The following is a 19,643-nucleotide window of genomic DNA, read 5'->3' as shown; positions in this document are numbered from 1 at the left end:
GCAGAGGCTGCCAGTGTGGGAAGATCATGGGAAGGTCTTAGAAGGGGTCCAAAGTACAGCCATTATAATTCTGCCTACTGGGATCAGAATTCCATTCTTGGGGCAGGCTGAAGGAGCCTCATACCCCATTGGAACTGGAGTCAGGGGGCACTGTGATACCTGACCCTGAAGTATTCTTGTGAGCTTTAAGATACCAACTCAGCAGGGTCTGAATGCTGAGGAAACAAACAGGTGAATACCAAGGGCAGTTAAATTAGGAATAAGAACCTTAGAGGTTGCTGGCTGAGCTCTGTCTCCTAAAAAGACCACAGCACCACCTCATGTTGCAGCGACATATTGCAACATATTATCATCAAGAGCAAGGACTTCTGTTTATTTGGATTGCTCAGGATGAGGACACTTCCAGACCTAAATCTGAGTCAAAGCAATTTGAAGCAAAGAAGCAGTGAGAAGAAAAAAGGAGGATAACGAAGCGAACAAGAAGAAAGAACACATGGAGAGGAACAAACAGAAAAATTCAGGCAACATTAAAAGCCAAAACAGAGAACTCCCCCAAAGGGTCCATGAGGCAGCCACTATAGAAGACTCCACCTATAAAGAATTAATGGACTTGACATAAAGAAAATTTAAAATATACATGATAAAGACAATAAAAGGAATGGACAAAAAAAAAAAAATGGAAAGACAGAACCAAAAGTCAGACATGTAGAACATAGAAAGAATATGGTGGAGCTTGAGGAAATGAAAGACACAATCAGGGAATTTAAAGATGCAATAGAAAGTATCAAAAATAGGTTAGACCATTGAGAAGAAAGAGCCTCAGAGCTAGAGGATAAAGTTTTCCAGTTAACCCAGAGAGTTAAAGAGGCAGAAAACAAGAGATACAAAGCAAGAACAAGCACTTAAAAAACTACAAGACTCCACAAAACATTCAAATGTATGAATAATAGGGATTCCTGAAGGGCAAGAAGATTGTTCCAAAGGAATGGAAGCCCTACTGGAGGCTATCATAAATGAAAACTTCCCAAGTTTTACTAACAGTCCTGACACACTCCTTTCAGATGGATATCAAACCCCAGGTCATCTCAAGTCAAACAGAACATCTCCAAGACACATTGTAATGAACCTGCCCAAAGTCAAGATGAAGGAAAAAATTTTGCAGGCAGCCAGGAGTAAGCACCAACTGACCTACAGAGGCAGATCCATTAGGATGACAGCAGACTTTACAACTATAACCTTCCAAAAAGAAGAGCATGTTCATCCACCTTCAACTTTCTTAAACAAAACAATTTTCAGTCCAGAATTCTGTATCCAGGTAAACTAAGCTTCAAAATTGATCAAGATATCAAATCTTGTGCAGATATACAAGCACTGAGGAAATTTGCCACAATAAGATAAGCTCTATAGGAAATACATAGACCTATTCTCAACACTGACCACCACAATGGACCACCAGCAAAATAAACACCAGAAGCTAAAGGTCAAAACTTAGCTTTCACAATGGCACAAAGAATAAAATTACACAATAGACTTTCACAAAATAAGATGAATAGAAGTCCATCACATTTATCAATTCTCTCAATAAATGTCAATGGACCGAATTCACCACTGAAGAGGCACAGGCTGGCTGATTCAATAAATAAGCACAAGCCATCCATATTCTGTCTCCAAGAGGCACATCTAGCCTTGAAGGACAAATCAAGACTCAAGGTTGAGGAATGGAAAACAGTATTTCAAGCGAACGGAAACCAGAAGAAAAGAGGGGTTGCAATCTTATTTTCAGATACAAGCGTATTTAAAGCCACTGAAGTTAAGAAATCAAAGATAGTCACTTTATACTGGTCAAAGGAACAATACAACAAAAAATCATTTCACTTTTAAATATTTATGTGCCCAACTGAAATGCTCCCAGATTTATGAAACAGACCTTGATGGGTATGAGCAATATGATATCCCAAAGAAGGACTTTACCTAACAAATGGAATTAATGTAACCTGGTTCTTTGTTGTTTTTTTTTTTTTGTTGTTTGTTTTTTTTTGTAGAGACAGAGTCTCACATACCACCCTCAGGTAGAGTGCCGTGGCATCACACAGCTCACAGCAACCTCTAACTCTTGGGCTTACACGATTCTCTTGCCTCAGCCTCCCGAGCAGCTGGGACTACAGGCGCCTGCCACAACGCCCAGCTATTTTTTTGTTGCAATTTGGCCGGGGCTGGGTTTGAACCCGCCACCCTCGGCATATGGGGCCGGCACCCTACTCACTGAGCCACAGGCACCGCCCTGTAACCTGGTTCTTTGTACCCTCAATGAATCCCAAACAATAAGATATGTGTGTGTGTGTGTGTGTGTGTGTATCTCCCATCACAGCATAATAGTTGAGGACTTTAACACCCCTCAGACAGAACTAGATGAATCCTCTAAACAGAAACTAAGCAAGAATACAAAAGACTTAAATGTAACACTAGAACAAATGGGATTAATAGACATATACAGACCACATCATCCCAAGGAAATCCCAGAGAATACATGTTTTTCTCATCAGCTCATGGTATGTACTCCAAAATTGACCACATCCTAGGACACAAATCAAACCTCAGCAAAATTAAAAGAACAGAAATTATACAGTGTATCTTCTCAGACCACAAGGCAATAAAAGTGGAACTCAACTCCAACAAAAATGTTCATCCCCACACAAAGACTTGGAAATCAAACAATCTTATGCTGAATGATAGTTGGGTTCAGGAAGAAATAAAAGAGGAAATCATTAAATTCCTCAAATATAGCAACAATGAAGACACAAGTTACCAAAAACTATGGGATACAGCTAAAGGCAGTCTTAAGAGAGAAATTTATTGCATTAGATGCCTACATTTGAAAACCAGAAAGAGAGCACATCAACAAACTCATGAACCATCTTATGGAATTGGAAAAAGAAGAACAATCTAATACCAAACCCGGCAGAAGAAAAGAAATAACCAAAATTAAATCAGAAACAAATGAAATTGAAAACAAAAGAATCATTCAGAAAATTAACAAAATAAAAAGTTGGTCTTTTGAAAAAAATAATAAAATTGATAAACCTTTGGCCAGATTAACTAGAAACAGAAAAGTAAAATCTCTAATAACCTTAATCAGAAATGATAAAGGAGAAATAACAGCAGATGCCACAGAGATACAAGAGATCATCTCTGAGTACAAGAAACTCTATGCCCAGAAATTTGAAATGTGGAGGAAATGGATCAATACCTGCAATTACACCCTCTCCCTAGACTTAATCAAAAAGAAATAGATCTCTTGAACAGATAAATTTCAAGAACTGAGATCGCAGAAACAATAAAAAATCTTCCAACAAAAAAAAAAATGTCCTGGTCCACATGGCTTCACACCAGAATTCTATCAAACTTTCAAAAAAAGAGCTTACCCCCATAGTGCAGAAATTATTCCCAAAAATTGAGAAGGAAGGAATCTTCCCCCAACACATTCTGCGAAGCCCACTTCACCCTGATACCCAAACCAGGAAAATACCAAACTTTTGGTCTTTTCTCTAAAAAGAAGAAATTCAGACCAATATCACTAATGAATATAGGTGCAAAAAGTCTTAAAATCCTAGCCAATAGATTACAACTACACATTAAAAAATCATTCATTACTATCAAGTTGGTTTTATCCAGGGATGCAAGGCTAGTTTAACATACACAAGTCCATAAACATAATTCACCATATCAAAAAAAAGCAAAAACAAAGACCATATGATCCTCCCAACAAATGCAGAAAAAGCATTAGATAAAATTCAGCATGTTTTTCTAATTAGAACACTTAAGAATCTAGACATAGGTGCACATTTCTTAATCGATCAAAGCCATCTACAGCAAACACACAACTAATATTATACTAAATGGAGTAAAACTGAAAGTTTTCCCCTGGGAACTAGAACCAGACAAGGTTGTCTTCTATTATTACTACATTCAACATAGTTCTGGAAGATCTAGACAATACAATCAGCAAGAGAAGGAAATAAAAGGCATCCAAATGGGTGCAGAGGAGGTGCAATATGGTCTTATACTTAGAGAACCCCAAAGACTCAACAACAAAACTCCTATAAGTGATCAAAAAATACAGCAGTGTCTCAGGATATAAAATCAATGTCCACAAATCAGTAGCCTTTGTATATGCCAATAAGAGCAAAGATGAGAAGCTAATCAAGGACACAATTCCTTTCACGGTAGCTCAAAAAGAAAAAAAATTAAATACCTAGGAATATACCTAACAAAAGAGGTGAAGGTCCTCTACAAAGAAAATTATAAATCCCTAAGAAAAGAAATAGCAGAGGGTATTTACAGATGGAAGAACATACCATGCCTATGACTGGGAAGAATCAACATTGTGCAAATGTCTATACTACTCAAAGCAATCTACAGATTCAATACAGTCCCTATTAAAATACCATCATCATACTTTCAAGAATTGGAAAAAATAATTCTTCATTTTGTATGGAACCAGAAAAAACCCCATACAGCCAAGGCAATTGTAAGTAATAAAAGTAAAGTCCAGAGTATCGCCCTACCAGACTTTTGGCTATACTACAAGGCCATAGTAATCAAAACAGCATGGTATTGGCACAGAAATAGAGACATTGACTTTTGGTACCAAATAGAAACCCATGAGATGAAACTAATCTCTTACAGCCACTTGATATTTGATAAACCAAACAAGAACACATACTGGAGAAAATAATCCCTATTCAATAAATGGTGTTGGGAGAACTGGATAACCACATGTAAAAGACTGAAACTGGACCTGCACCTCTCACCACTTACAAAAATTCATTCAAGATGGACAAAAGATCTAAATATAAGGCATGAAACAGTAACAATCCTTGAAGAAAGTGTGGGGAAAACACTTGAAATATAGGCCTGGGGAAAGATTTTATGAAGAAGACTTCTGTGGCAATTGCGACAACAAAAATAAACAAATGGGACTTAATTAAACTGAAAACCTCTGTACAGCTAAGGAAACAACAACCAAAGCAAACAGACAACCTTCAGAACTGGAAAAGATATTTGCATGTTATGAATTGGACCAAAGCTTGATAAGCAGGATCTATAGAGAACTCAAAATAATCAACATAAAAAGACCCAATGATCCCATACATCACTGGGCAAGAGACATGAATAGAACCTTCTCTAAAGAAGAGAGATGAATGGCTAACAAACATATGAAAAAATGTTCATCGTCCCTAATCATCAGAGAAATACAAATCAAAACTACCCTGTGATATCACCTAACCTTGGTGAGAATGGCCCACATCATAAAGTCTCAAAGTGAAGATGCTGGCACAGATATGGAGAGAAAGGAATACTTTTACAATGTTGGTAGGACTGAAAACTAATACAACCTTTTTGGAAGGAATTCAAACTAGACCTCCCATTTGATCCTTCAATCCCATTACTAGGCATCTACCCAGAAAAAAAAAAAATCCTTTTATCATAAGGACTTTGCACTACACTGTTTATCACAGCTCAATTTACCATCGCCAAAATGTGGAAACAACCCAAATGCCCACCAATCCAGGAATGAATTATTAAGCTGTGATATATGTACACCATGGAATACTATTCAGCCATTTAAAAAGATGGAGAATTTACATCTTTTGTATTAACCTGGATGGAAGTGGAACACATTCTTCTTAGTAAAGCATCACAAGAATAGAAAAACAAGAATCCCATGTACTCAATTCTAATATGAAGGTAGTAGATGACCTAACACAAGGGAGGGATAGGGGGATGAAGGAGAGGGGAAAGGGAAGAAGGGAGAGGGAGGGGGATCATGGTGTATGGCATACCTCTTGGGGGAGGGACACAATTATAAGAGGGATTTTATCTAACAATTTAGTGTAACCTAATTCTTTGTACCCTCAATGAATCCCAAACAAAAAAAATAAATTAAAAAAAACTACACACATACAATTTCAGATATATATATATATTTTTTTTTTTTTTGAGACAGACTCTCAAGCTGTTGCCCTGGGTAGAGTGCCATGACATCATCGCTCACAGCAACCTTAAACTCTTGGGCTCAAGCAATTCTCTTGTCTTAGCCTCCTAAGCAGCTGGGATTACAGGTGCCCACCACAATGCCCAGCTATGTTTTTTGTTGCAGTCGTCATTATTGTTTTAGCTAGCTGGGGCTGGGTTCGAACCCACCAGCCTTGGTGTATGTGGTTGGCACCCTACCCACTGAGCTGCAGGAGCTGCCCAGTTTTAAATAAATCTTAATTAGAACCCTGGAATTTCAATATGAATAAAATATTAAATGTTCTTGAGAAACAAAACTACTTGTGTAACCTGACTGGATATTACAAATGTTTTCATTCTTATTTGCACTATTTGGGCTCTCTTTATCTTGGTCTGGTCCCACCATGATAACACATGGCAGACAATAAGAACATATTACAGACCTCAAGTTGGTATCCTGACTGAAGGAAGATTATTTCCACACGCAGGATCACAGAAAGTTAGTTCTGTCTGAGATTCAAACTACAAATTTGATCAACAGCACCATTTTTTTCAAACTGTAGAACCCAGTAACTTGCCAGGGACTACACAGGAAAACATGGCATATCTTTCCTGGAGTAGGAGTTTTACTCATTTTTTGAAACACTATTAGTATAGTGTACTGTGGAGAGCTGTCTTTACTTAAGAAAAACCATACTAGACCACTCTGATTTCAACAGTGGAGTCTTGAGGAAATGATAAGGACACAGACGGGGAAAACGAGAGAACCAAATTGTTCTGTGACTCAGAATGTTCCTACTGACTCAAATATGAATCATCAGGAAAAGTCCAAGAAAAAAATACCATGATGTAGAGGAGTTTGAGTCTATGGGGGAAAAAATATTCAGGGAAACATTCAATTTAACATGGTAGGATGCTAGAGCATTTTTAGGACACAAATGTCGAACATTCCACTCTGAATGTGTCGCTAAACAATGCTGTGTTTTAAAACTTCATGCCTCCTGCCCTCCCATCCACTCCTCAACAATTCTACCCCATCATTACCCTAGGCTTTCAGGGGAAACAAAAAAAAAAAAAAAACACTATAAAAAATAACTTTTTGGTAAGCAGTATTGACGAAAAGTAAGAAAAATGTCTTGGCTCCATGAGCAGGTCAGTGTAAGTAAAAAGACACCTCAGAAAAGGAGAAACTCTTCAAAAAACAAACCAACAAAAACAAGAAATCAGAATCACTGTGAGAAATATTGAGAAAGCCAGCGGTGCATCTTACAAGGGTATATGTGAAACTTGGTAAACAGTCTGTGAAGCTAGTGAATGATGTCCCATGATTATATCAATGTACACAGCTATGATTTAATAAAAATAAAATAAAATAAAAAAAATATTGAGAAAGCACTTGAAACAACTTTTCTTCTTCTATTATAGCCTTGAAAATGTAACATTAACTCTGCATCTCTGTTAATATTTCTCACCAATTCCCTATAAGTGAGTACCTCCTTAACATTCCATCCTTGATAAAGAGCAGCAGTTCTCGAAATGTGACTCTCAGATATTCAACATCAGTATCATCTTGGGAACTGTTAGATACGTAAATTTGTGACCCCCACCCTAGATTTACTTAATCCAGAACTCTGGAGACAAGGCCCATTACAGTAATCTGTGTTTTCAGCAGAGGAGTATGTGATGTTCTGATGGCCTTGGATTTTTGTGTGTGTGTTAACATAAGTGGCAAGAATACCACTGTCTCCATGATCTTAGAGTGAACTTTCTTTCCCTGAGGTATTTTGCAAGTGTAGGGTCATTAATTTAAACCGATTTGTCTCTCAATGTCATTTGTCACCATTAGCAAACTAAGTTGTGTGCCCCAATGGGAGATAAAAAAAGTCAATCACTATTGTTTGGTCTTAAGCTGAGTAAGCATTGTAAGAAACTATAATCTAGACACCCAGCTGATTCCTGCAGCTCAATGGCATATCAAAGTCTAGCTAGAAGATGAAAAGGAGGACTTCTAGTTTTGAGCGGCTGAGAAGTGTATTATAAAGGCTACAAATAAAAAGTCCAGAGAATTGGACCAATTTTATCTTATGTCTTTTGGCTTCAATGCCCTCATCTCCTTAACATTATGCATGCATAAGTAGAGCAGAAAGTTAGTCTGAAAATAATATTTTTTTTTAATGAAGCATAGGCTCTTGGTCCCAAAATATGTTGAACTTGTGATTGTCAAACATACTTTAAATGATGGTTCAATACCTTAACTATTACATGGTGCTGATGAACATCAGAGACAGTAGAACAATAAAAACAAACAAAAAATACTACGTAAGGAAGTCTAGATCTACATTCACCACCTACATTTCACAAAAGATGTGTGACCAAGAATATGTGTCAACTTCCATGGGACTGAGCTACCTCATATTTAGTTGCAAATAAACAGAAACCTGTCTCAAATTGGAATGAAGATAAAAAAAGGTGTGTGTGTGTAGTGTGTATGTGTAATTTATTGACTATGTTCCTAGAAACCTAGAATTCAGTCATTCATACTTGGATCCAGTGATTAATGAATTAATTCATTCAAAGGTAGCAATTCTCCACCCCAGGTCTGTTTGCCTCTGCTATGGCTCTATGCACCCGTAGGCTGCTCCATGTGGTGGTCCCAGCATTTCTAGATTTCTGTCTTCTCTGTTCCAGAGGTACCAAAAAGAGAGAGCTTGATTTCCCAAGAAGTCCAATAAAACATCCCAGAATAGAATCCCATTGGTTCTGATTGTGTCACATCTGCAGCTTAACTAATCACTGTGGCCAGAGGAAGGAAAGCTCTTTGACCAGGTTTGGGTCAAATGTCCATCCCTGGAAACTGGGATTTGGTAAATTCCACCTGTCGTGAATAAGGACAGGACTAGGGTGAGGCAAGCAAGGCACCTAGGGGACAGTCCTTAAGAAGACAGTCTTTGGGCTACCAGCTCTACACTTGCACAACCCCTGAAAGTGAGTGCTTCCTTAAATTTTTTACCCTTGTTACCTCACCCTACTTCCAGCAGCCCTGCTACTCAGAGTTAGGTGGAAATAAATTCTCTGAAGGAAAATCAGGCTGCTACCCTGTTTCCCCGAAAATAAGACATCCTCCAAAAATAAGACCTACTTACAGGACAGATAAGACGTCCCCTGAAAATAAGACATAGCGCATCTTTGGGAGCACACCTTAAAATAAGACACTGTCTTATTTTTGGGGAAACAGGGTACTTACCTAAAGAAAAGGAATAAATGATGCAGCGTGTAAAATGGAACAGATGTCCACAATAAGATTATTTACATGTGTGAGGGCAGAGAACTTGACCAGATAATCATACAAAGTCCTTCCTTGCTCTAAGAAACATGGTTCCCTGATCTGTTTTCCATCAGCACTATCTAAGTGCAAGAAAAAACAAAACCAAGTAGAGTCCTCCAAAAAGAAAAGAAAAGAAAAAAGAATAGCAAATGCCTAAAAGTGAGTCATTTAACCTCAGAGGTATTTATAAAACATACTATCTCTTCAAACATTTCTTACTCATAGGGAAATGAGATAAAATTCACCAATTTACTTAATTGACTATCATGAATGCAACAGAAATGCAAGTCTGTCCGTTGAATGATACAAAGGTGATCCTTGGTCCATGAGAACATAAACATATCTAACTCCAACATAAGGCAGAAATGTAATTAAGTGTTCTAATTAGCATGACCATTACAAAGTAATAATGAGGCTGACACCAAAGGCATAAACAGAGATTGTCCAGGGAAAACTAGGACTTATGTCATCCCAGCTTACAGAGGTTTATGTATAGTTTTATGGAACACAGAACAAAGGACTTTAAACATAGACTCTAGAACTCAATTTTTAATTGAGGCCTTGAATAACAAGCCAAGTGTCTACAAAGATGAGGAAAGAGTTAGTAGCAATAAATCAAATGGGTAGTAAAGAATAAAAGAACAGGTGAATAAGAATATAAGAAAATATAATTAAATAATATTAGCATAAATTTAAGGAGTATAGAGGGAAAATATGGAAATAAAAGCAAGTTGGGGCTGGGAGTGGTGGCTTACATGTATATTCTTGGACTCTGGAGGCCAAGGCAGGAGGATCGTTTGAAGTCAGAGGTTTAAGATCAGTCAGAGCAAGATTGAGAGCTAATATCTACTAAAAATAGAAAAACATTTTCCAGGCATCATGGTGGCATGCACCTATAGTCCCGGCTACTAAGGAAGCTGAGGCAAGAGGATCACTTCAGCCCAGGAATTTGAGGTTGCAGTGAGCTAAGATGATGCCACTGCACTCTACCTAGAGCAAGACCCTATCTCAAAAAAGAGAAAAAAATCAAAAAATAGGTTGGAGCCATATCAGGAAGAATTTTAAATGCCATAATTTATTCTAACAATGATGTGGTGAAGGATACTGTAATCTTATGTAAGTTGTTATAGGAAAAGCATCATGTTCACCAGATAAATGGAATAAAATAGATGTAATGATTACCTGAAATAATGGTTGCATGCAAACTTAATGCCCTAGCCTCCAGTTAGGTCAAAAATCGTATTTTGAGTGGCTGATGTGATGGTAAATACATATTTTTACATTCACATAAAATATAATGTATATATATACATATACACACTAATTTTGAGTGATTTCTAGTTTAGCCATAGACTCCACCATTCCCAATTGCTTCACACTCAATAGATTAAATACATTTACCTGAAAGCCTTGATGCCATTTGTGTTTGAGAGAACAACTCAAAATGGATATTTCTTGCTCTATCCTCAGGTTATTTTTAAGTTTTTCTATGGATAGCATTTTCATCTGCCACAGGTAAAAACAAACTTCACAAGGCTTTCCTCATGAGAAAGTAGTTTAAGACAATAGCAATAAAGAAATATACATTCATGAAATTTAATTCCACTAATGTACTTACTGTGCTCTTCTCTCATAGAGTGTGATACAAAGGAAAGTATTTCATTGGAACAAAAGGGGAGGGGAAAGAGGTGAGAGGAAGAAATTGGGAAGAGGGAAGAAGAGAGAAATAAATCTGAAAGTAAATTCAGTACCTAGGACATCTAAATTGGCTATATCATCAATACCAGATAGACTGTCTACCAAATAAAGTTTGGATGGTCGCAAATTCACAGTATTTGTATCACAGCATCCCTACGCAACATGTAAAAATGAATGCAAGTATGATCATAAATAAAGAGAAGTGGAGGTGGACAGCCTGGGTAATGAGAGCCCAGGAAGCATCTCTGATGTGCTGAGAGGGTGTGGCAGGACTCTACCCTCACTGCAGTGGGGACTGGGGACAGATGGCTGAGGGACTGCTCCCAGACTGTGGCAGTGTAGGCATTTGAGGTCAGGAGGGGCTAGATCCCTCTGGTTCAAGCATACTCTCAGGCTCCAGTTGAAATGGCCATAAAAGAACCTTTTACTCCCCTGAAATAGCTATTGAGCTCTCGACTCTGCTCAATATTTATTTTTCTTTCCCCAGCCATCTGACAATTGTTTAGTTTTTGGATGCTGGCTGCTGGCCACTTTCTCTGTCAAAGCACTGTTCAGAGAAAGCTACACACGATTAGTCTTCTTGGGTGGGCCCCCGGATGGTTGCCTACACAGGCTAAGACATCTCATAAGGGCCATTCTTAAGCCCTCCAAGGATGGTCAATTGATGTAGAGACTGAAAGGAAAGAGCCAGATTTAGAAAAGAAACCTCCAACTGAGACACTGCATGTTAAGAAGCTAAGGAACTTGAAATCTAATCCCTTTGCAAATGGATAAAGTGATTTTCCCAATGTGGCACAGTCAATCGGCAACATACCTAATAATAAAACTGAAGACTTTTGTCTCTAAATGTAATGGGGCAGGGTACTTGGGGAGAGGACACAATTCTGGGCATTAGGGAGGGCCACTCAACAGCTGTGTGAGTTTAATCAAGTCATTAAAACATCCAGTCCTTCAGTTTCCAGGTCTTAAAAATAAAAGACTTCATTTTGACAATGTCCAAGGCTGCTTTTAGCTCCCAAATTCCAATACATCTAACTGGATACACTGGGCTCCTCATAACTTTTCCCTAGGACCTGCTACACATACACACACACTTTCATCTCTGGGTATTTTAGGATAGAGTCCCTGCTTGATTTTTTTTTTTTTTTTTTGATGGACTGAGTTTTATCAGAGGCATGTGACATTTGCTCAGTGGATCGTGGGGAACCATGAACTTTGTACACTTTTAAAGGGAGGTCAACAGGGACCTGCTTCCCGAGGAAATGGCCTTCTGTGAGCTTCATCAGTTTATTCTGAAGCTAAAGGGCTTGCATTATCTCAAGCCTCTTGCGGGTTGAGTTGTTGTAGAGTTTGCCCAATGGCATTAAACTCCTCTATTATGTTTCTGAGTAGGTAAACTCTGTGCCCTCCCTTATTAAAAAGATCAGAGTGGGATGTTTGCTCTAAACCTTGTACATTTGCTAGCTTTTGCTTCCTTTCTCTCTGCCTCCTCTTCCTTATCTATCTGCTTCTAAAAATACTACTATTACTACTAAAGGTAATCGGATAATAGTGATACAAGTTGTGATTAGTATCTAATTCATTAAATGGTTGAAATAAAAAAAAATAAGTTCATACATGTAAAGAGCTGAGAAAGGTTCCCTGTCTTTAGTGAGCCTTCAATCAATGTTTTCTATGATCTGTATTGTGCCACAACTTAGAGGGGCAACAGTATTCTAAAAAGAAAGCAAGTCATAAAGAAGGGACTATGTGGTAACAGAAATTCTCCTAGGCATTTAAGCTCTGACTCTGAATCAAAAGATTTTGTTGGAAAATGTAAAATGCCTCTTCCTGTCAAGAAGATGACAAAAGGGCACAAACTAGTTCTCTGTAGGATTCAAGTTTTCAGATAGATGAAATGAGCCAGAGAAGTGGGATCTACACAACCAAGGGATTCAGAAAAAGAAAATGGGATCACGTCCTAGAGCTAAGGCACCAGGAACGAAAGCTAGAGAGGTCAAGGCAACAATAGATACCTTGCCTGCAACTCAGAAACTAAACCTGAATGTTAGCATGGTTTTCCTATACAGGTGTGCAGATTGAGCACTGCACAACCCTACAGAGCTCCAGTAATCATTCACACTATAGTCATCATGGATTTATTTATCTATAAAGGCAATTTTCTGGTAGATGGCAGTAAAGTGTCATGAGGAAGGGACACCTTTTTCTAATCCACTCAAGATGTAGGACGTACTGCTGGCAATCCTTGCTATTAGACAGGAAATAGATGAGAATTCTCATCCTTAATTAACAATTAGCACCCTTGCCGTAATCAATGGCCAATAAGCATAGAAAGAAACATTCAACCTCACTAAGAAAAAGAAAGAAAATTATAATAATGAGAAGATGTGATTTTTATTTATCATCTGGCAAAAACGTAAGTGACTGTTCATACTTTGATGTTGGTGAGAGTGTCAGAAAACAGGAACTCTCATAGAGTAAGGCAGGAATATAAATTAGGGTAACCTTTTTGTAGGGCACTTCAGCAATGTACATCATAATTAGAAAAGTGCATACCATTTGACCTATCATTCTGGCTGGAGGATCAGCAAGAAATACTTGCACTGCTAGATACTGACATGTACATATATTAAGTATGTATCCCCAATGTTCACGACAGTATTATTTTTAACTCACACAAAGTTTGTATACCAAAAACTGGTTACATCAATTTTGATCCATCCATACCATGGCACACCTACATATAATGAGGCTGCTATGCAAGTGAGGATACAAAAATTAAAGCTACTGAAGTCATTTTGATATAAAACTTTTAAAATACCGCAAAGAAGTGTGGATGATATATTCTCATTTTAAAAGAGAAAAAAAAGAGAGATGGTAGGAAGAAAGAAGGGAGAGAATCAGAGAGGAAGGAAGGGAAGTAAGGAGAAGAGAAAGAAGGATATATGGTTTTGTGTGTACAGGAAAATGTCTAGAAGAAAACACAATGGCTGGTGTAAGTGCCTGTCCCTGAGGAATAGAACTATCAGAGGCTCTTATTTTCTGAGCTTTATGTTGTCTTATTTGGATCTTTCCCAGCATGAATGCGATATTTCCCTGAGATGTGTCACCTGTGTGCTAGCTATTGCCGTCACATGCCAGACATTTGCAAAGCAACTACTGCTTAACCACATTCAGGTCCCTGCTCAAATGTCACTTGTCTTAGAAGACCATCCTGACCACCCTAAATAACATAATGCCTGTCATCAGGCGCTCTACCTTCATCCAGCTTCAGTTTTCTTTATGGCATCTCATAGCACCTGGTACTATGATATTGCATCATGTATCTATTCATTTACTGCCCCTCTTCCGTACTGAAAGGTGGCTCTGTGAGGGCAGGGGTTTTGCTGTTTCCTCCACACTATTGTCAAGACCCAGATGCCTCTAAGTTCCTCTAAGATTCCCCCCAAATCTAGATGCTAATCAGGAATGCACAGGGAGTAACTAGTCCAGAACACAGATAACAGACAGTTGGATGGCGCTCTGACCAGAAAGGTCCACACTTCAGAGGAGGCCACCACAATCCCAGCTATGGCTCATTACCATTGTCATCCAAGGCCTTGCTGTTCCTTCAGAGTGGATGTCAAGAGTGGATTTCTATTGTGAGGCTAGCAGAGTAAATATCAGGAATAACTCTCAAACTCTTCCAGATACATAGAGTACTAAAGATACATTATAGACACTTCCTAACCTTGTGTGTAAACAGGATCCAAGCATCCAGTGAGAACACACCCTGCACCTTTGAGAACAGCACCCAAGATTGAGCTCTGCTCAGCCTGGCACCCAGGATGATTTCTGTTTGTTTCATACAGACCAGAATGCAGACAGCCCTGACCCTGGAAGCCTGGGTCAACTTTTCATGAGGAGACTACTTGGACCATCACAAAAGATAAAGAGATGGGCTTTCTCCAGCTCACAGAACAGGTTACCTCAACGTTGTGCAGTGCCATGGGGCAAGGGAAAAACACAGCCATAGTGACCCTATCTTTAAGATTTTTACTTTTTTCACTATGAATATATTGCACTGATTTTGGTTTTTAAAAATAATATGCATGTTAAAGTACTATTTATGTTGATGATTGCATTTTGGGCACCCCTTCCATTGAGGGGTCTCACTCCCCTCACGTGAGCCTCGCCCTCCTTTGTATTCTTACCTTGCTCATGAATGTCTCTTTGGTAACTGTCTACATCTGTGACAGAATATTGTCTGCGGCTGGCTTTCACTGTACCAGGTTTTGGTGTTGCAGGGGAGTAGCTAAATCTCTCCACCACAGACTTCTTGGATGGCTTACCTAACCCCATCTAACCTTACATACCACTATCTATTCAGAAGAATCATGAAATTTTCCACCCCCAGGCTTAGGTCAGGTCACAAGATCCTACCACAAAGCTGGCAGACAGAAGTATACAACAACAGGGAGACACACTTGCTATAAAGCCAAAGGAATCCAATTTGGGAGGTAACTCATTCAATTGCACAGGCTGCTACCAATACCCTTGTAGAAGACGTAGCAATTGTGGGTTGTAATTCTGTAATGTTTCTTCAATAAGTTCCCCCTTTTGTACAAACTTCAGGCCCCTTCAAGTTTGAGTTCATCCCCAGTCCATGGACATACCTATTCTTAAGCAAACCAACAGTTGAACATTCAGATTTACAGACATCATAATTTATAGATATTATTTATTTTATTCACTCTTTTCATGGTGACAGGTACCATTGGATCCTGGTAATACTCTTTCCCCCTTTGCCCTTCAAGCACTAAAGGCTTTCAGGTGCTGCCACTCTCCACGTGCCTCAGCCTCCATCATACAGGGTGTGTTCCAAACCCTTCCTATACCTCTTTAAGTAGTCTCATCTTTTGACTTTCCATGTTTAAACCGTACAAGTGGATTCTGTTTTACACTGGGACTCTGATGAATACATCATAATAAATTATTTTTAAAAGTTTAAACAAATATAAAAGGTAGGGGAAAAGTTAAAATAACAATACAGATGAGTTAGGCTTATCTGGAAAGTACTAAGAAAACATCTGTCACAACAGAGTGTTATTTGTGAGCCCTTTTATTTCATATTCCATTTACATGTAAAAGCTGACATTCTACACCTGAAGGCCTCTCCTTAGCTCCAAGTGTGTTTTCATTATGATTTTGAGCTTAATTGTGAATATTCACTGGGGACTGAAATCTGGCCATGCCAAATCTACATTGATCCTTTATTTAATTAACCCTTAAAAAAATTGAAAAAAAATTATGAACCTTCATTGAAGTACTTAACATTTATAATTGGCTCTTAACAAAAAATTAACTAAATTTCCTTGAAATTATTTCCTTTTTAATATTATTGATCTCATATATTAAATAACCAAGAGAAGAAAAATCTCAAACAAGAAACATTTTCTTCAACAAGGAGTAATTGACTATGAATCCATAACATAATTTTTAAAAATATGAAATTTAGGGTGGTGCCTGTGGCTCAGTGGGTAGGAAGCAGGCCTCATATACCAAGGGTGGCAGGTTCAAACCCAGCCCCAGCCAAACTGCAACAAAAAAATAGCTGGGCGCTGTGGCGGGCACCTGTAGTCCCAGCTACTTGGGAGGCTGAGGCAGGAGAATCGCCTAAGCCCAGGAGTTGGAGGTTGCTGTGAGCTCCTCCACTCTACAGAGGGTGATAAAAAAAAAAAAAAAAAAAAATTATCATTTTTAGCAGCATATGTAGAGTCAGAATTTATTACTTGATAATAATGTCATTGTCGGGGTTATTAATTTTTCTCTATTTTAATGATTTGTTATCCACACCAGCTGTGGCACCCATGACTGTGTGAATAAAAACAGCTGAAAAATGGATTGAAGTACAAACACTAGCAAGAGGTGGACTTCCCATAGGCGCAGGGCCTTTTACTGAAGCATTATACAACAGGTGTGGGGCCCCCACATACAGGAGCTATGTGCTTAATGATCACTACGTGCTCCTTCCCCACAGGCTCAACTCTCACCCTGTTGCACCACAAATGTCCAAGGTTCAACACCTGCTTGCTAACCAGCGACCGATCTTAACTCATTAATGCATGCGGTCTCCAGGCTGCAAAACATCTCCATGCTGGCTAGGAGATTGTCTGTCTCCCAGTGCCTCTCTCAAAAACCAGTGACCACTCTTACAAGCCTGGTGCTCAGTCTCCTACAAGTCCTATTGTCATAAATTTGTTTTAAAGATTTATAGAACTTTTCCTCCTCTCTGAGAATGGTCCCGTACATGTGTTATATTTGCATTTTACAAATTATACAAATGAAATCATATAACTATACCTAGGAAAGCCTCCCTTTTCTACCTCTCTGGGTGCTGGTTCTGGATAATCAAAGTTTTTTACTGAGAGGATAAGTCAATATATGTAAAGTGCTTGCAACAGTGGTCCATGCAAAAGTAGTATTCAACAGTGTCAGTTATGATTGTTTTCTGTTGGTAAAACTCACTTATTCTGGAATAGAGGCAAATTTGCCCTGAAGTTATTGGGCTTACACTTCAGGGTATTCCTTACACTCAAATCTAAATGTGTCAAGATAACAACAGGAGTTGTAGAATGTTCTAGGTGACAGGGAAACCAAGCTGTAAGGGAAAGCCCTCTATGAAGTCACTTTGGCCAGTTGTTTAAAAGAATGTCAGCAGAAAGGGGCCTAAATCTCATACTGCCATAGTTTGTTGAAGTCCAAAAAAATATTCACTTTCTTATCTACTGTTATCTGAAATTTTATATTATTTTTCTTAAAAAGAATCCACTAAATTATATGAACTTCAGATGAAAGATTACCCCAATCGCACTGCCCAAATATAGAGTGGTCCAGAAATTTGGGTCTTACAAATTACTTGTATGGACATGGAAAAAAATCTTAGTGCCAAGAAGTAATAACCTAAAGACTTTATCACCATTTATCAAGAAAACACATTTGACAGCAAAAGAAACATGATTCGGGAGGTTTCAGCTTTTCAGAAAAGCACTCTTGGCAGTAAGAAGAACATCAGCTAAAGCCAGAGGGTAGCATGAGGATCAGACCTGTAAGAGGCAATGGAAAACTGCAAAATGGGAATTTCTATCAAAATATGCTTAAGAAATATATTTCTCCATTTATGATTCACTTTTCCATCACATTCAGTTCATGACACAGCTGCAAGTCAATGGCATTTTACAATTTCTAATTTCACAAATGAAGCTGAGGCAAGAAAAGGTAACATGACATTCTTGAAGACCCAACAAATATAGTACGAACTTGTGCTCATTTTTCTCCTCCACTTCATTATTTCGGACCCACATTAAATAAAGAAATGCAATATTCCATTTGTTTTGTACAATATTGCAAGCCCTGTCAAAACGTTGTTAGTCATTTCTTCTGTGTACATATTCTGCAATATTGATTTCTTTGTGCTACTTTATCCTTAGCTTTTAAAAGATAATTGTGATGAAAACAGTTTTGTTTATTTCCAAATAAATATTCAAGCATATGCATGTACTTCAAAAATAATGAACATATGTGTTTAAATTAAAGCAGGATGTGCAGGGAGTCCATGAAAATACATAAACCAGCAGCCATTGTAAGGTCTATCTCATTATGTTTGCCAAACTTTGAAGTCTGGGCGAGCATCCCATTTCTGTGCCCGCTGGAAATCCTGCAAGTAGCTGATTCGTGAGACAATGCCAAGTCATCCAAAAATGGAGGGATGAGATTAGGCTCTGTGTAACATAAATACTGTGATCCTATCAATATAATCTAGCTGCAATCCCTTTGTTTGTATGTCTAACAAATGATTAATATTGTATTTCAAATCTGAAAGAGGAGAGAACTAACAATAACACACAAATAAAGAAGCTATTACATAGAGGTGTGGGAAGCCCAAGATTTGTTAATTAATCATCTGGACAAACAAGACATTGTCTCCTTACATTTGAGCTAGTTTTCCCATTCAAATGTGTATTTTCAAACAATTATCTTTTGATGAGACAGGGATACACACAGAAGATCTAGAAAGCATACTGCCCTATGTTTTTAAAGAAATGGCTCCTTTCCTAATTTAGAAGAAGAATGAGAAGGAAAACACTGTTTTAACTACTCAGCAATTGGAAGGAAAATGAATAAAAGTACAGTTGCTTTTACTTTTTACAAAGAGAATGCAATTGAAAAACTATGTAAATACATTTGTCTATGTTTTATTTCTGAATTAGTGATCTGCAATAAGTTATTGTTTTACCACCACATTTTTCTGCTTCATATTTGTCACTAGCAGTGGTGGTTTATAGGCTAATGCTCTAGTATTCTATCACAGCATAACAAAGCATCACAAACTTGGTGGCATTAAGTGACAACCATTTTATTATGTTTATGGATTCTGTGGTTCAGAAATTTAGACAGGACACAGTGGAATAATTCCTCTGCTCCCTGACATCTGGAGTCTCATCTGGCAATACTCAAGTGGCTTTGGATGATTGAAACAAGGAGGGTTATGATCATTTGGAGGCTTCTTCATTTGCATGTCTGGTACCTGAACTGGAATGACTCAGAGATTGAGCTTGGATGGGGC

The sequence above is a fragment of the Nycticebus coucang genome, chromosome 2, assembly GCF_027406575.1.
Source record: "Nycticebus coucang isolate mNycCou1 chromosome 2, mNycCou1.pri, whole genome shotgun sequence".
In the NCBI taxonomy this organism is placed as follows: domain Eukaryota; kingdom Metazoa; phylum Chordata; class Mammalia; order Primates; family Lorisidae; genus Nycticebus; species Nycticebus coucang.
Note: the sequence above shows the minus strand (reverse complement) of the source record.